This window comes from Salvelinus alpinus, chromosome 22 (genome assembly GCF_045679555.1).
Source record: "Salvelinus alpinus chromosome 22, SLU_Salpinus.1, whole genome shotgun sequence".
In the NCBI taxonomy this organism is placed as follows: domain Eukaryota; kingdom Metazoa; phylum Chordata; class Actinopteri; order Salmoniformes; family Salmonidae; genus Salvelinus; species Salvelinus alpinus.
In genome coordinates this window covers 23,685,810-23,700,515 of record NC_092107.1, presented here as the reverse complement: position 1 = coordinate 23,700,515, position 14,706 = coordinate 23,685,810, and the positions used below count along the sequence as shown (strand labels likewise).

General features: G+C 43.7%; 1 long non-coding RNA gene across 1 annotated transcript; it reads right to left on the bottom strand.

The window, feature by feature from the left end:
- Positions 1–9,457: 9,457 nt before the first annotated feature.
- Positions 9,458–9,944, bottom strand: LOC139549753 (uncharacterized). Its single transcript, XR_011669924.1, has 2 exons — positions 9,817–9,944; positions 9,458–9,686 (listed from the first exon to the last, which is right to left on the bottom strand). It is a non-coding gene; the product is annotated as an uncharacterized lncRNA (long non-coding RNA).
- Between the last annotated feature and the right edge of the window lie 4,762 nt (positions 9,945–14,706).

The window sequence follows — 14,706 nt, the reverse complement described above, 5'->3', positions numbered from 1 at the left end:
CTCCTCCCTCATGTGGTACCCTTCCTGCAGGCTCATCCTGACATGACCCTCCAGCATGACAATGCCACCAGCCATACTGCTTGTTCTGTGTGTGATTTCCTGCAAGACAGGAATGTCAGTGTTCTGCCATGGCCAGCGAAGAGCCCGGAACTCAATCCCATTGAGCACGTCTGGGACCTGTTGGATCGGAGGGTGAGGGCTAGGGCCATTCCCCCCAGAAATGTCTGGGAACTTGCAGGTGCCTTGGTGGAAGAGTGGGGTAACATCTCACAGCAATAACTGGTAAATCTGGTGCAGTCCATGGAGGAGATGCACTGCAGTACTTAATGCAGCTGGTGGCCACACCAGATACTGACTGTTACTTTTGATTTTGACCCCCCCCTTTGTTCAGGGACACATTATTCAATTTCTGTTAGTCACATGTCTGTGGAACTTGTTCAGTTTATGTCTCAGTTGTTGAATCTTGTTATGTTCATACAAATATTTGCATATGTTAAGTTTTCTGAAAATAAACGCACTTGACAGTGAGGACGTTTCTTTTTTTGCTGAGTTTATGTATATACTGTAGATACTTTTGTACCTGTTTCCTCCAGCATCTTCACAAGGTCCTTTGCTGTTGTTCTGGGATTGATTTGCACTTTTCGCACCACAGTAGGTTCATCTCTAGGAGACAGAACGCGTCTCCTTCCTGAGCGGTATGACGGCTGCGTGGTCCCATGGTGTTTACAGTTGCGTACTATTGTTTGTACAGATGAACGTGGTACCTTCAGGCATTTGGAAATTACTCCCAGACTTGTGAACCAGACTTGTGGAGGTCTACAATTATTTTTCTGAAGTCTTGGCTGATTTCTTTTGATTTTCCCATGATGTCAAGCAAAGAGGCACTGAGTTTGAAGGTAGGCCTTGAAATACATCCACAGGTACACCTCCAATTGACTCAAATTATGTCAATTAGCCTATCAGAAGCTTCTAAAGCCATGTCATAATTTTCTGGAATTTTCCAAGAAGTTTAAAGGCACAGTCAACTTAGTGTATGTAAACTTCTGACCAACTGGAATTGTGATACAGTGAATTATAAGTGAAATAATCTGTCTGTAAACAATTCTTGAAAAAATTACTTGTGTCATGCACAAAGTAGATGTCCTAATTGACTTTCCAAAACTATAGTTTGTTAACAAGACATTTGTGGAGTTGTTGAAAAACGAGTTTTAATGACTCCAACCTAAGTGTATGTAAACTTCCGACTTCAACTGTATATACACACACATGTATACGCACACACATACACATACACATATATATACACACACATATGTACACACACATATACAGTATATATTTACCCCCAAAATATATGGGGGATTGGAAATGATGCAGACAATAGCCAAATCAACTAATTTTAAGGGGTGTACCTTGACTATCCAGTACCCCTGCACATTGGCTCGGTACAGGTACCCCTTATATATGGCCTCGTTATTGTTATTTTATTGTGTTACTATTTTTCCTTTTCTTATTTAACACATTTTCTTACTTTTTAAAAATGCTGCATTGTTGGTTAAGGGCACGTAAGTAAGCATTTCACGGTAAGGTCCACATCTGTTGTATTTGGCACATGGGACAAATAAGATTTGATTTGATTTTTTCCTACAGAAAATAGAGTTGACATGGCCTTCAGAAATTATTTTGGATGTAAGTTAATATATAACTAATATTCTCAGTTACAACTCAACATGCATTCTATTTATAGGTGAGAACCATCATCTTGAGGTTTGGAAAATGTAAATACTTTTATATTGAACAAAAATATAAATGCAACATGCAACAATTTCAGTGATTTTACTGAGTTACATATAAGGAAATCAGTCAATAGAAATAAATTCATTAGGCCCTAAACTATGGATTTCACATGGCTGGGCAGGGGCGCAGCCATGGATGGGCCTGGGAGGGCATAGAATTACTTTTTCCCCACAAAGGGGCTTTATTACATACAGAAATACTCCTCAGTTTCATCAGCTGTCCAGGTGGCTGGTCTGAGACGATCCCGCAGGTAAAGAAGCCGGATGTGGAGGTCCTGGGCTGGCGTGGTTACACGTGGTCTGCGGTTGTGAGGCCGGTTGGACGTACTGCCAAATTCTCTAAAACAACGTTGGAGGTGGGTTATGGTAGAGAAATTAACATTAAATTCTCTGGCAACAGCTCTGGTGGACATTCCTGCAGTTAGCATGCCAATTACACGTTCCTTCAAAACTTGAGACATCTGGCATGGTTGTGTTCATATTTTTCTTCAGTATATACAGTACCAGTAAAATGTGGATGCAAATACTCATTCAAAGGTTTTTCTTTTTTTTTTTTACAATATTTTACATTGTAGAATAATGGTGAAGACATCAAAACTATGAAATAATACATATGGAATCATGTAGTAACCAAAAAAGTGTTAAACAAATCAAAACATATTTTATATTTGAGATTCTTCAAAGTAGCCACCCTTTGCCATGATGACAGCTTTGCACACTCTTGGAATTTTCTCAACCAGCTTCAAGAGGTAATCACCTGGAATGCATTTCAATTAACAGGTGTGACTTGTTAAAAGTGAATTTGTAGAATTTATTTAGTTCTTAATGCATTTGAGCCAATCAGTTGTGTTGTGACAAGGTAGGGGTGGTAAACAGAAGATAAACCTATTTGCAGTGACGGAACTAGAGATTTTTCATGGGGTGGCCAAGGCTACTTTAGGGGGTCCATAGACCATGACAGAAAATTAGTGTGTAACCCTAACCTGTTATCTAAAGAGCATGAATGAATCCTACGATTGCTGATTAAAAGTAGAAGTGATAATTCACTTAACCTGGAGTTCTTCAATGTGGCAGATAGTGTGGTACAAAAGGGTTAATTCACTATAATTCTTTATCATATATATAAAATAGGCAGTGTCTCCACCTCGGAACTGCAGCTCTTTTTCTTTATTTTCTTTCTTTCTTTTCTTTCTTTCTTTCTCTTTCTTTTTCCCAAGAGACTTGGGTCACTCTGTTTTCATTAATATACACTGCTCAAAAAACAACACAATGTAACTCCAAGTCAATCACACTTCTGTGAAATCAAACTGTCCACTTAGGAAGCAACACTGATTGACAATAAATTTCACATGCTGTTGTGCAAATGGAATAGACAACAGGTGGAAATTATAGGCAATTAGCAAGACACCCCCAATAAAGGAGTGGTTCTGCAGCTGGTGACCACAGACCACCTCTCAGTTCCTATGCTTCCTGGCTGATGTTTTGGTCACTTTTGAATGCTGGCGGTGCTTTCACTCTAGTGGTAGCATGAGACGGAGTCTACAACCCACACAAGTGGCTCAGGTAATGCAGCTCATCCAGGATGGCACATCAATGCGAGCCGTGGCAAGAAGGTTTGCTGTGTCTGTCAGCGTAGTGTCCAGAGCATGGAGGCGCTACCAGGAGACAGGCCAGTACATCAGGAGACGTAGAGGAGGCCGTAGGAGGGCAACAACCCAGCAGCAGGACCGCTACCTCCGCCTTTGTGCAAGCAGCAGGCCACAAATGTGCATGTGTCTGCTCAAACGGTCAGAAACAGACTCCATGAGGGTGGTATGAGGGCCCGACGTCCACAGGTGGGGGTTGTGCTTACAGCCCAACACCGTGCAGGACGTTTGGCATTTGCCAGAGAACACCAAGATTGGCAAATTCGCCACTGGCGCCCTGGGCTCTTCACAGATGAAAGCAGGTTCACACTGAGCACATGTGACAGACGTGACAGAGTCTGGAGACGCCGTGGAGAACATTCTGCTGCCTGCAACATCCTCCATCATGACCGGTTTGGCGGTGGGTCAGTCATGGTGTGGGGTGGCATTTCTTTGGGGGCCGCACAGCCCTCCATGTGCTCGCCAGAGGTAGCCTGACTGCCATTAGGTACCGAGATGAGATCCTCAGACCCCTTGTGAGACCATATGCTGGTGCGGTTGGCCCTGGGTTCCTCCTAATGCAAGACAATGCTAGACCTCATGTGGCTGGAGTGTGTCAGCAGTTCCTGCAAGAGGAAGGCATTGATGCTATGGACTGGCCCGCCCGTTCCCCAGACCTGAATCCAATTGAGCACATCTGGGACATCATGTCTCGCTCCATCCACCAACGCCACGTTGCACCACAGGAGTTGGTGGATGCTTTAGTCCAGGTCTGGGAGGAGATCCCTCAGGAGACCATCCGCCACCTCATCAGGAGCATGCCCAGGCGTTGTAGGGAGGTCATACAGGAACGTGGAGGCCACACACACTACTGAGCCTCATTTTGACTTGTTTTAAGGACATTACATCAAAGTTGGATCAGCCTGTAGTGTGGTTTTCCACTTTAATTTTGAGTGTGACTCCAAATCCAGACCTCCATGGGTTGATAAATTTGATTTCCATTGATAATTTTTGTGTGATTTTGTTGTCAGCACATTCAACTATGTAAAGAAAAAAGTATTTAATAAGAGTATTTCATTCATTCAGATCTAGGATGTGTTATTTTAGTGTTCCCTTTATTTTTTTGAGCAGTGTCAGAAGCACTGTCAGAAGCAGAGGGGTCAAGTGGCTCTCAGAAATGATGCGCTTGATTTGATCAGGGTGGGATGCAAACCTCCCTTCTTTCTGTGTATATACTGTACCTCCTTTATGATGATATCCACTATTGCAGACATTACCTCATCTATGTCTTCACATTGTGGTAAATAATCTTTGCAATTGTCCAAATCTTCTTCTTAGACACTTCCACAGCAGACGGGTGCACCTTCGGGTGCTGCCTCAGTGTACTCTAAGCTTTCCTCATTGCTATGTTGAAGCATAAAGTCTGCCTGCCATAGAGATTTATTATAAGTCGTTGGTGGGAAAAGGCTCTTTATGTCTTTGTTAACTGATCCAATGATAACAAAAGCAGTTGAATCGGTATGCCTCAAGGAAATTGTTGATGTTGGTGACACCTGAGAATCTGTCTGGCTGGAACGAACTTTCCTGGGAAAGCTACTGACTGATTTTATCAGTATTTTTTGCACTTTGTTGGTAGTGTTCATCTTGAACTCTTCACTGGAGAGCTTCTTAATCACTGAGGCTGTAATATCTCTTAACATCTCTTGGGTAGGGGGCAGTATTTTCATGTCCGGATGAAAAGCATGCCCTGAGTAAACTACCTGCTACTCAGGCCCAGATCCTAGGATATGCATATTATTAGTAGATTTGGATAGAAAACACTCTGAAGTCTCTAAAACTGTTTGAATGATGTCTGCGAGTATAATAGAACTCATATGGCAGGCAAAAACCTGAGAAAAAATCCAACCAGGAAGTAGGAAATCTGAGGTTGTAGTTTTTAAACTCTTTGCTTATCCAAGATACAGTGGAAATGGGGTCATGTTGCACTTCCTAAGGCTTCCACTAGATGTCAACAGTCTTTAGAACCTTGTTTGAGGCTTCTACTGTGAAGTGGGGGCGAATGAGAGGGGATTGAGTAAGGTCTCTCCCAGAGTGCCACGAGCTGACCATGCGCGTTCATGTGAGAGAGTTAGCTTCCATTGCATTTCTGAAGACAAAGGAATTCTCTGGTTGGAACATTATTGAAGATTTATGTTTAAAAAAATCCTAAAGATTGGTTCTATACATCGTTTGACATGTTTCTAAGGACTGTAACAGAACTTTTTGACTTTTCGTCTGCACCTAGTGATCGCGCGTCATGAATTTTGATTACTGGGCTAAACGCGCTAACAAAAAGGAGTTATTTGGACATAAATGATGGACTTCATCGAACAAAACAAACATTTATTGTGGAACTGGGATTCCTAGGAGTGCATTCTGATGAAGATCATCAAAGGTAAGTGAATATTTATAATGCTATTCTGACATCTGTTGACTACACAACATGGCGGATATCTCTTTGGGTTGTGTTGGTCTCTGAGCGCTGTACTCAGATTATTGCATGGTGTGCTTTTTCCGTAAAGTTTTTTTGAAATCTGACACAGCGGTTGCATTAAGGAGAAGTGGATCTTAAATTACATGCATAACAGTTGTATCTTTTAGCAATGTTTATTATGAGTATTTCTGTAAATTGATGTGGCTCTCTGCAAAATCACTGGATGTTTTGGAACTACTGAACATAACGCGCCAATGTAAACTGAGATTTTTGGATATAAATATGAACTTTATCGAACAAAACATAAATACATACATGAAGTCCTATGAGTGTCATCTGATGAAGATCATCAAAGGTTAGTGATTAATTTTATCTCTATTTCTGCTTTTTGTGACTCCTCTCTTTGGCTGGAAAAATGGCTGTGTTTTTCTGTGACTTGGCTCTGACCTAACATAATCGTTTGGTGTGCTTTCGTCGTAAAGCCTTTTTGAAATCGGACACTGTGGCTGGATTTACAACAAGTGTATCTTTAAAATGGTGTAAAATACTTGTATGTTTGAGGAATTTTAATTATGAGATTTCTGTTGTTTTGAATTTGGCGCAATGCAGTTTCACTGGCTGTTGACGAGGTGAGACGCTACCGTCCCACATACCCTAGAGAGGTTAATCCCTCCAACGATGAAGAACCGGAATCAGTCATGTCTTCGAGGTAAGACATGATACCATCTATAAAGCCACAGACTTCAAGGGAGTTGGAAGAGGAATTTTCTGAAATAGATGATGTCCATTTCAAATCTACCACCTCTGACCTAAACATGGTCACTATCTGGGACAAGACCTCTTTGGTGCAGGGCACCAGGTTGGAATCACAGAGAGACAGTAATGGTTGAGAGTTCTCACTTTGGCATTTATGGAGAGCATCAAGTCCAGTTGAGTTGACCTCTTGTAGTATTGCCTCACTCTTACTTGTCTCAGATTGCTCTGGTGTTTTCTCTTCGACACAGCAAGTTGAAAAACCGCACACCAGATACAGAAGATGAGCTACAGTCTGCTATAGGTGATTCACTCCTACTTGGTGAATGCAAGCTAGGATTGAGACAGGCAGTTCACTGGAGTCGGTGTGCTCCAGAAGCACAATGCAGTGTCACGTTTGGGGATCTCTCTTGGCGCTTGTTGGCTGATCTAATTTAGCTTAGTTCACAATGTCCTTGACATCTTCAACAAAGTTATCAATTATTTTTGATGCCTCAGAATCCACATTGGTCTGTAGAAGCACAGTGGCTGCGGAATCCATGTACCTGTCAGATGGGTCAGATGCGTTCATCAAGCTGGGAGTGGCACTAAATTAATGGGAAGGTTGAACCGTATAAGAGATACCACTCCTGAACCTTTTCACGACAATTTCGCTCACTGTCTTTGAGACTTTGGTCTTGAACTTCACACTAGACAGAGTGGCAAGATGTACATATTATGTTCAGCTCCTTTGGAACAGAAGAGTCTTCAGCATCCAGATGCTCCACTGCAATGTCATTGCCAGATGCCAACATTTTAACTTTCACAGTCACTTCTCGAAGCACCTTATATCCGATTCCGGATATTATTTTTCCAATTCATCCACCATGTCTGCAATAACAGTCATCACCTCTTCCGTTGCAAGTGGCCAAGGCAGTAACTACTCTACTCTTTTCTAAAACATTACTAAGGGTTGTTAACAGGCTGATTGGTCAGCTATTTGAGCCAGTAAAGGGGGTAGCGGAATGACTTTAGGTAGCGGAATGACTTTTGCTGCCCGCCAGGCCTGAGGGCACACACTTTCTAGTAGGTTAATATTTAAAATATGGCAAATAGGAGAGGCAATATTGTCCACTATTATCCTCAGTAATTTCCATCAAAGTTGGCAGACCCCGGTGACTTGTCATTGTTGATAGACAGCAACAAAAAAATTCACCTCTTTACGGAATTCAAAAGTACAATTCTTGTCTTTTATAATTTGGTCAGATATACTTGGATGTGTAGTGTCAGCATTTGTTGCTGGCATGTCATGCCGAAATTTGCTAATCTTGCCAATATAAAAATAATTTGAAGTAGTTGGCAATATCAGTCGGTTTTGTGATGAATGAGTCATCTGATTCAGTGAATGATGGAGCTGAGTTTGCCTTTTTTTTCATTAACGTAATCGAAAGTGCTTCAAAGATTTTTACTACCATTCTTTGTCATTTATCTTAGTTTTATGTCGTTTCTTATTCTTTTTATTCAGTTTACTCACATGATTTGTCAATTTGCAGTATGTTTGCCAATCAGTTGTGCAGCCAGACTTATTTGTCATTCCTTTTACCTCATCCCTCTCAACCATACCATTTTTCAAATCCTCATCAATCCTCTGGGATTTAACAGTTTTTACAGTCATTTTCTTAATGGGTGGATGCTTATTAGTAACTGGGATAAGCCATTTCCGAAATATGTCACGTGCAATGTCTGTTTGCTCCTCATTACACAACACGGACCAACAAATATTCTTTACATCAACAACATAGGAATCACTACAAAACTTATTGCATGACCTCTTATACACTATATTAGGCCCAGCCTTTGGAACTTTGGTTTTCCTAGATATGGCTACTATATTATATCACTACATCTGATGGATCTGGATACTGCTTTCAAGCACATTTCTGCAGCATTAGTAAAGATGTGATCAATACATGTTGATGATTTCATTCCTGTGCTGTGTGTAACTACCGTGTTAGGTTGACTGATAACCTGAACCAGATTGTAGGCACTGGTTACAGTTTAAACCTTCTTCTTGAGTTGGCAGCTTGATAAAAGCCAGTCATTATATAAATCACACAGAAAATATACCTCTCTGTTGATATCACAAACATTATCAAGCATTTCACACATTATCCAGATTCGAACTGTTAGCACTTGGTGGTCTATAGCAGCTTCCCACAAGAATGGGCCTTAGGTGAGGCAGATTAACCTGTAGCCATGTTACTTCAACAGTATTTAACATGAGATCCTCTCTAATCTTTACAGAAATGTGGTTCTGAATATAAACAGCAACATCTCCACCACTGGCATGTCTGTCTTTCTGTCAATGTTATAACCTTGTATTGCTACCACTGTATCATCAAATGTATTGTCTAAGTTTCAGAGATAGTCAGAATATGAATGTCATCTGTTACTAGCAAGATTTTAATTTCATGAACTTCATTGAAAAAGCTAGAAAACAAGTTTGGTATTTATGTTTAACAAAGATTGGTTATATTTAGTTAAAATAACAAACCGAGTGTTTCCAGTATACAGTTTTCAGGTGCGCACTCTGATGACTGAACTCTGAAGTCTGAGTACACTCTAAAAAATAAAGGTTTGTGGATTATCCTTTAGGGGTTCTTCATATTAAAACTGTGGGGGAACCCATATAAGTTCTTCAAAGAACCCCTTTTAATGGATCCTCGAAAAACCTTTTGAGGTACATTTTTGAACTACCCCCCCACCCCTGTTGTTATGATTATTACTATTATTAATAATAATAATATGCATAACAATAACAACAATTACACAATATTTTAGTTCTCAGTGTTTATTATGATTTTAGTGGCAAAGCAGAATAAAAAAATCTAAATATGGGGTAAACTCCCAGCAGAGCCCCAAGTCCAATGGGTATACCCTCTGGTGTGGTAATGTTAACGTGTTGATGTTCTCTGTATCCATAGCCAGAATGATTTTGCAGTACATGGTAATCGAACAGGTTTCCTGTTATATTCATCAGAGGTGTAGGGAGGGTGAAGTCTGTGAATCCCAAAAAATAGTCATTTTATAGATTATTAACAAAACATTCACATGACGGTATTCATACCTTGGTTTTTGTAGTGAATGTGAATGTAAAAAACTGTTTCGATAATGGTTTTCATACATATACCTTGTCCATAATGTAGATGCCTATGGTATATTCATTGACCAAGTAAGGAAGGAGGATGGTATATGTGATCTTTATAACATACCAATACCAATTGAAATACATTTGTATGCCTCCTTGTCTGTATACCTGCAGAAACAGACACAAAAGTGAGCAGTTCAGTCATCTGCACCCATTAAAGCTGGCCCTCAACATATTCTTATAGCCTACATATTCTTACATTTTTGTTGATTGATATCCATTGAATTGTGTCCATTTTCTGTTTTAGAAAGACTTGCAAAAATATGAAAATATAAATGGTATAATCATAAAATAATATACATTTCGATCAAACAAGGGACAAACCTTACCTTAAATTGAGGAGATCTTTACATTTGTCAGTTAAGTGCCTACACCTGCTGTCCTTTCAAATTCAAACCGAAGTGTTTCAGTCGGGCTGTTAGGCAGCAAGAACCCCCACAAACTAAGGAGGTTCCTCGATGAACCCCACCTATGAGGTTATTGGAAAAACCTCTTGGGGGCCATTTTCAGTGCCAAGAACCCTAAGGTTCTTTGAAGAACTTTAAGGATATTAGAAGAACCCTTGTTGAGCCCCTAATTATTTGAGTGTACCAGAAGCAATAGGGGAGGACCGTCCTGAAATGATTCTGCTGATGGTCACAGAGAGGGACGAGTTAAGCTGTTCGACCACCTCCTTGATAAGACCAACAGTCAGCTCAGGTGGGCAGGAGGCCAAATCTCATTGTCAGAAAGTTACTTGTGGACACTTCTGATACTGTCCTCTGGCATTCCCAGGTGGACTTTCACTGAGGTCTGGGAACTATAAAAGGAACAAGCAAAGCATGATAATTCCTGTCTGAAGTTGGCAAATCGACCTCTTTACTGCAAACAAGTCTAACAAGCACTGTAATTCTACTATTATAATACAATTGACACGTGTCCTTTTGATCTCTTTCAATGCTCATTAATTCAAATCTGCTCAAAGGTTGATACTTTACATTATGTACTTAGCTAGAAAGCGTAAATGCATTGGCTTGCAAATTGAGATAGATGTGAATTTTAATGGAGAAATGATTGCTCATCCGTTTATGAGGTTAGGGATATCCATATGTTAAAACCAGAGGAGGCTGGTGGGAGGAGCTATAGGAGGACTGGCTCATTATAATGGCTGGAATGGAATAAATGGAACTGTATCAAACACATCAAACATATGGAAAAAACGTTTGACTCCGTTCCATTTTTAACCTTAACAGCTTTAACAGCTTTTGTCTACTGAAGCTCAATTACAGAACCTCTGTCCAGGTGTTGATTCCTGGAGACTAAAGATGTGAGTGCTTTAGAGGAGGTAGACAGAAAATTGAAGAAAAATCTGAAATTTAACAATATATGCTCGGATAGAATTGCTTGTATGCTTTTACAATAGGCCCAGTGGTGATTTTAGCATGTACATCTTAGTTGGGCAAACTTCCCCCAATTTCTTTTGAGGCATGCCAGAAAAGCCACTACACTACACAACACAACACTGAACAATACATTAGTTGCACTAAAACGGTGTCAAACAGGGCCCACAAACTGTTAGGGCCTACATAAAGCTGTCCCAACAGCAGAGTCCCAACAGCAGTCCCAACACTTTACCACTGCTACACCTGGCTATCAGCGGAGCCTTGTCTGGCAGAGAAACAGTTCAATCAGCCTCATTTACTGTCTTAAAAAAAACATCGCTGATATGGCTGACTTGCTTAAATGAATGTGATTTCTACTGACAATTGCGATGTACATACTATGGGGGACGATGAGCGGATAAGAGGCAATCCATAATTTCGATTAAGACATTAGGGAGCGAGCTATGACGGATGTAGTCAATATAACTATTTGTTCAGCACTTTTGAAATTGACAGTGACAGAATTTAGAACATGGGCCATTCTTACAGTATTCTACCTGTACACCAAGTCGGAGCCGTAGGATAAATAAAGGGGGCATATAAGCAGACAACGAAAGCTCTTACAATATTTGATGATGGCATTTCTCTAAAACAGGCTATAGGCTAAATGTTCACCACCAAGTCAGAACAGTAGACTAAGTTAAGAGGGGGAAAGGGACCAACTAATTAGGGTGAGGTACAAGGGCTAATAACAGCTTACTATACAACATACACTTTGTATTACTTTCTTAGCTACAGTATATATATCTCCCCGGCATATTACATATTTTTTTCAGCAGCGTACAATACATTTTTGGACTCTTCTTGTTGTGCTGTGCTCACTTGAACAGGAAGGTGGCGCGGCGGTCCTTCGTGGGATAATTTTGTCATCAAAGTTTGTCATCAAATTCTGTCATTCTCTGCATTTATGGTGCTTTCAAGACAACTGCGAACTCTGAAAAAAATAAGGTTGAATCATGACGTAAGTGATCTTCAGGTCGGCGCTCTAGAAAGAGGCCCGAGTTCCCGACTAGGATTTGCCAGTAGATTGTCAATTTGGAGGTAGAGGGAGGTGACTGTGGTCACCATAGAGGAGGCAGCTGAGGAGGGGCCCGTGGTGATGGAGGAGGTAGAGAAGGTGACCGTGGTCACCATAGAGGAGGCAGCTGAGGAAGGGCCCGTGGTGATGGAGGAGGTAGAGAAGGTGACTGTGGTCACCATAGAGGAGGCAGCTGGGGAAGGGCCCGTGGTGATGGAGGAGGTAGAGAAGGTGACTGTGGTCACCAGAGGAGGCAGCTGAGGAGGGGCCCGTGGTGATGGAGGAGGTAGAGAAGGTGACTGTGGACACCATAGAGGAGGCAGCTGGGGAGGGGCCTGTGGTGATGGAGGAGGTAGAGAAGGTGACCGTTGACACCATAGAGGAGGCAGCTGGGGAAGGGCCCGTGGTGATGGAGGAGGTAGAGAAGGTGACTGTGGTCACCATAGAGGAGGCAGCTGAGGAGGGGCCCGTGGTGATGGAGGAGGTAGAGAAGGTGACTGTGGTCACCATAGAGGAGGCAGCTGAGGAAGGGCCCATGGTGATGGAGGAGGTAGAGAAGGTGACCGTTGACACCATAGAGGAGGCAGCTGAGGAGGGGCCCGTGGTGATGGAGGAGGTAGAGAAGGTGACTTGTGGTCACCATAGAGGAGGCAGCTGAGGAGGGGCCCGTGGTGATGGAGGAGGTAGAGAAGGTGACTGTGGTCACCATAGAGGAGGCAGCTGAGGAGGGGCCTGTGGTGATGGAGGAGGTAGAGAAGGTGACTGTGGTCACCATAGAGGAGGCAGCTAAGGAGGGGCCCGTGGTGATGGAGGAGGTAGAGAAGGTGACTGTGGTCACCATAGAGGAGGCAGCTGAGGAGGGGCCCGTGGTGATGGAGGAGGTAGAGAAGGTGACCGTTGACACCATAGAGGAGGCAGCTGAGGAGGGGCCCGTGGTGATGGAGGAGGTAGAGAAGGTGACTGTGGTCACCATAGAGGAGGCAGCTGAGGAGGGGCCCGTGGTGATGGAGGAGGTAGAGAAGGTGACTGTGGTCACCATAGAGGAGGCAGCTGAGGAGGGGCCTGTGGTGATGGAGGAGGTAGGGAAGGTGACTGTGGTCACCATAGAGGAGGCAGCTGAGGAGGGGCCCGTGGTGATGGAGGAGGTAGAGAAGGTGACTGTGGTCACCATAGAGGAGGCAGCTGAGGAGGGGCCCATGGTGATGGAGGAGGTAGAGAAGGTGACCGTTGACACCATAGAGGAGGCAGCTGAGGAAGGGCCTGTGGTGATGGAGGAGGTAGAGAAGGTGACTGTGGTCACCATAGAGGAGGCAGCTGAGGAGGGGCCCGTGGTGATGGAGGAGGTAGAGAAGGTGACTGTGGTCACCATAGAGGAGGCAGCTGAGGAGGGGCCCATGGTGATGGAGGAGGTAGAGAAGGTGACCGTTGACACCATAGAGGAGGCAGCTGAGGAGGGGCCCGTGGTGATGGAGGAGGTAGAGAAGGTGACTGTGGTCACCATAGAGGAGGCAGCTGAGGAGGGGCCTGTGGTGATGGAGGAGGTAGAGAAGGTGACTGTGGTCACCATAGAGGAGGCAGCTGAGGAGGGGCCTGTGGTGATGGAGGAGGTAGGGAAGGTGACTGTGGTCACCATAGAGGAGGCAGCTGAGGAGGGGCCCGTGGTGATGGAGGAGGTAGAGAAGGTGACTGTGGTCACCATAGAGGAGGCAGCTGAGGAGGGGCCCATGGTGATGGAGGAGGTAGAGAAGGTGACCGTTGACACCATAGAGGAGGCAGCTGAGGAAGGGCCTGTGGTGATGGAGGAGGTAGAGAAGGTGACTGTGGTCACCATAGAGGACGCAGCTGGGGAAGGGCCCGTGGTGATGGAGGAGGTAGAGAAGGTGACTGTGGTCACCATAGAGGAGGCAGCTGAGGAGGGGCCCGTGGTGATGGAGGAGGTAGAGAAGGTGACTGTGGTCACCATAGAGGAGGCAGCTGAGGAGGGGCCCATGGTGATGGAGGAGGTAGAGAAGGTGACCGTTGACACCATAGAGGAGGCAGCTGAGGAGGGGCCCATGGTGATGGAGGAGGTAGAGAAGGTGACTGTGGTCACCATAGAGGAGGCAGCTGAGGAAGGGCCCGTGGTGATGGAGGAGGTAGAGAAGGTGACTGTGGTCACCATAGAGGAGGCAGCTGAGGAGGGGCCCATGGTGATGGAGGAGGTAGAGAAGGTGACCGTTGACACCATAGAGGAGGCAGCTGAGGAGGGGCCCATGGTGATGGAGGAGGTAGAGAAGGTGACTGTGGTCACCATAGAGGAGGCAGCTGAGGAAGGGCCTGTGGTGATGGAGGAGGTAGAGAAGGTGACTGTGGTCACCATAGAGGAGGCAGCTGAGGAAGGGCCTGTGGTGATGGAGGAGGTAGAGAAGGTGACCGTTGACACCATAGAGGAGG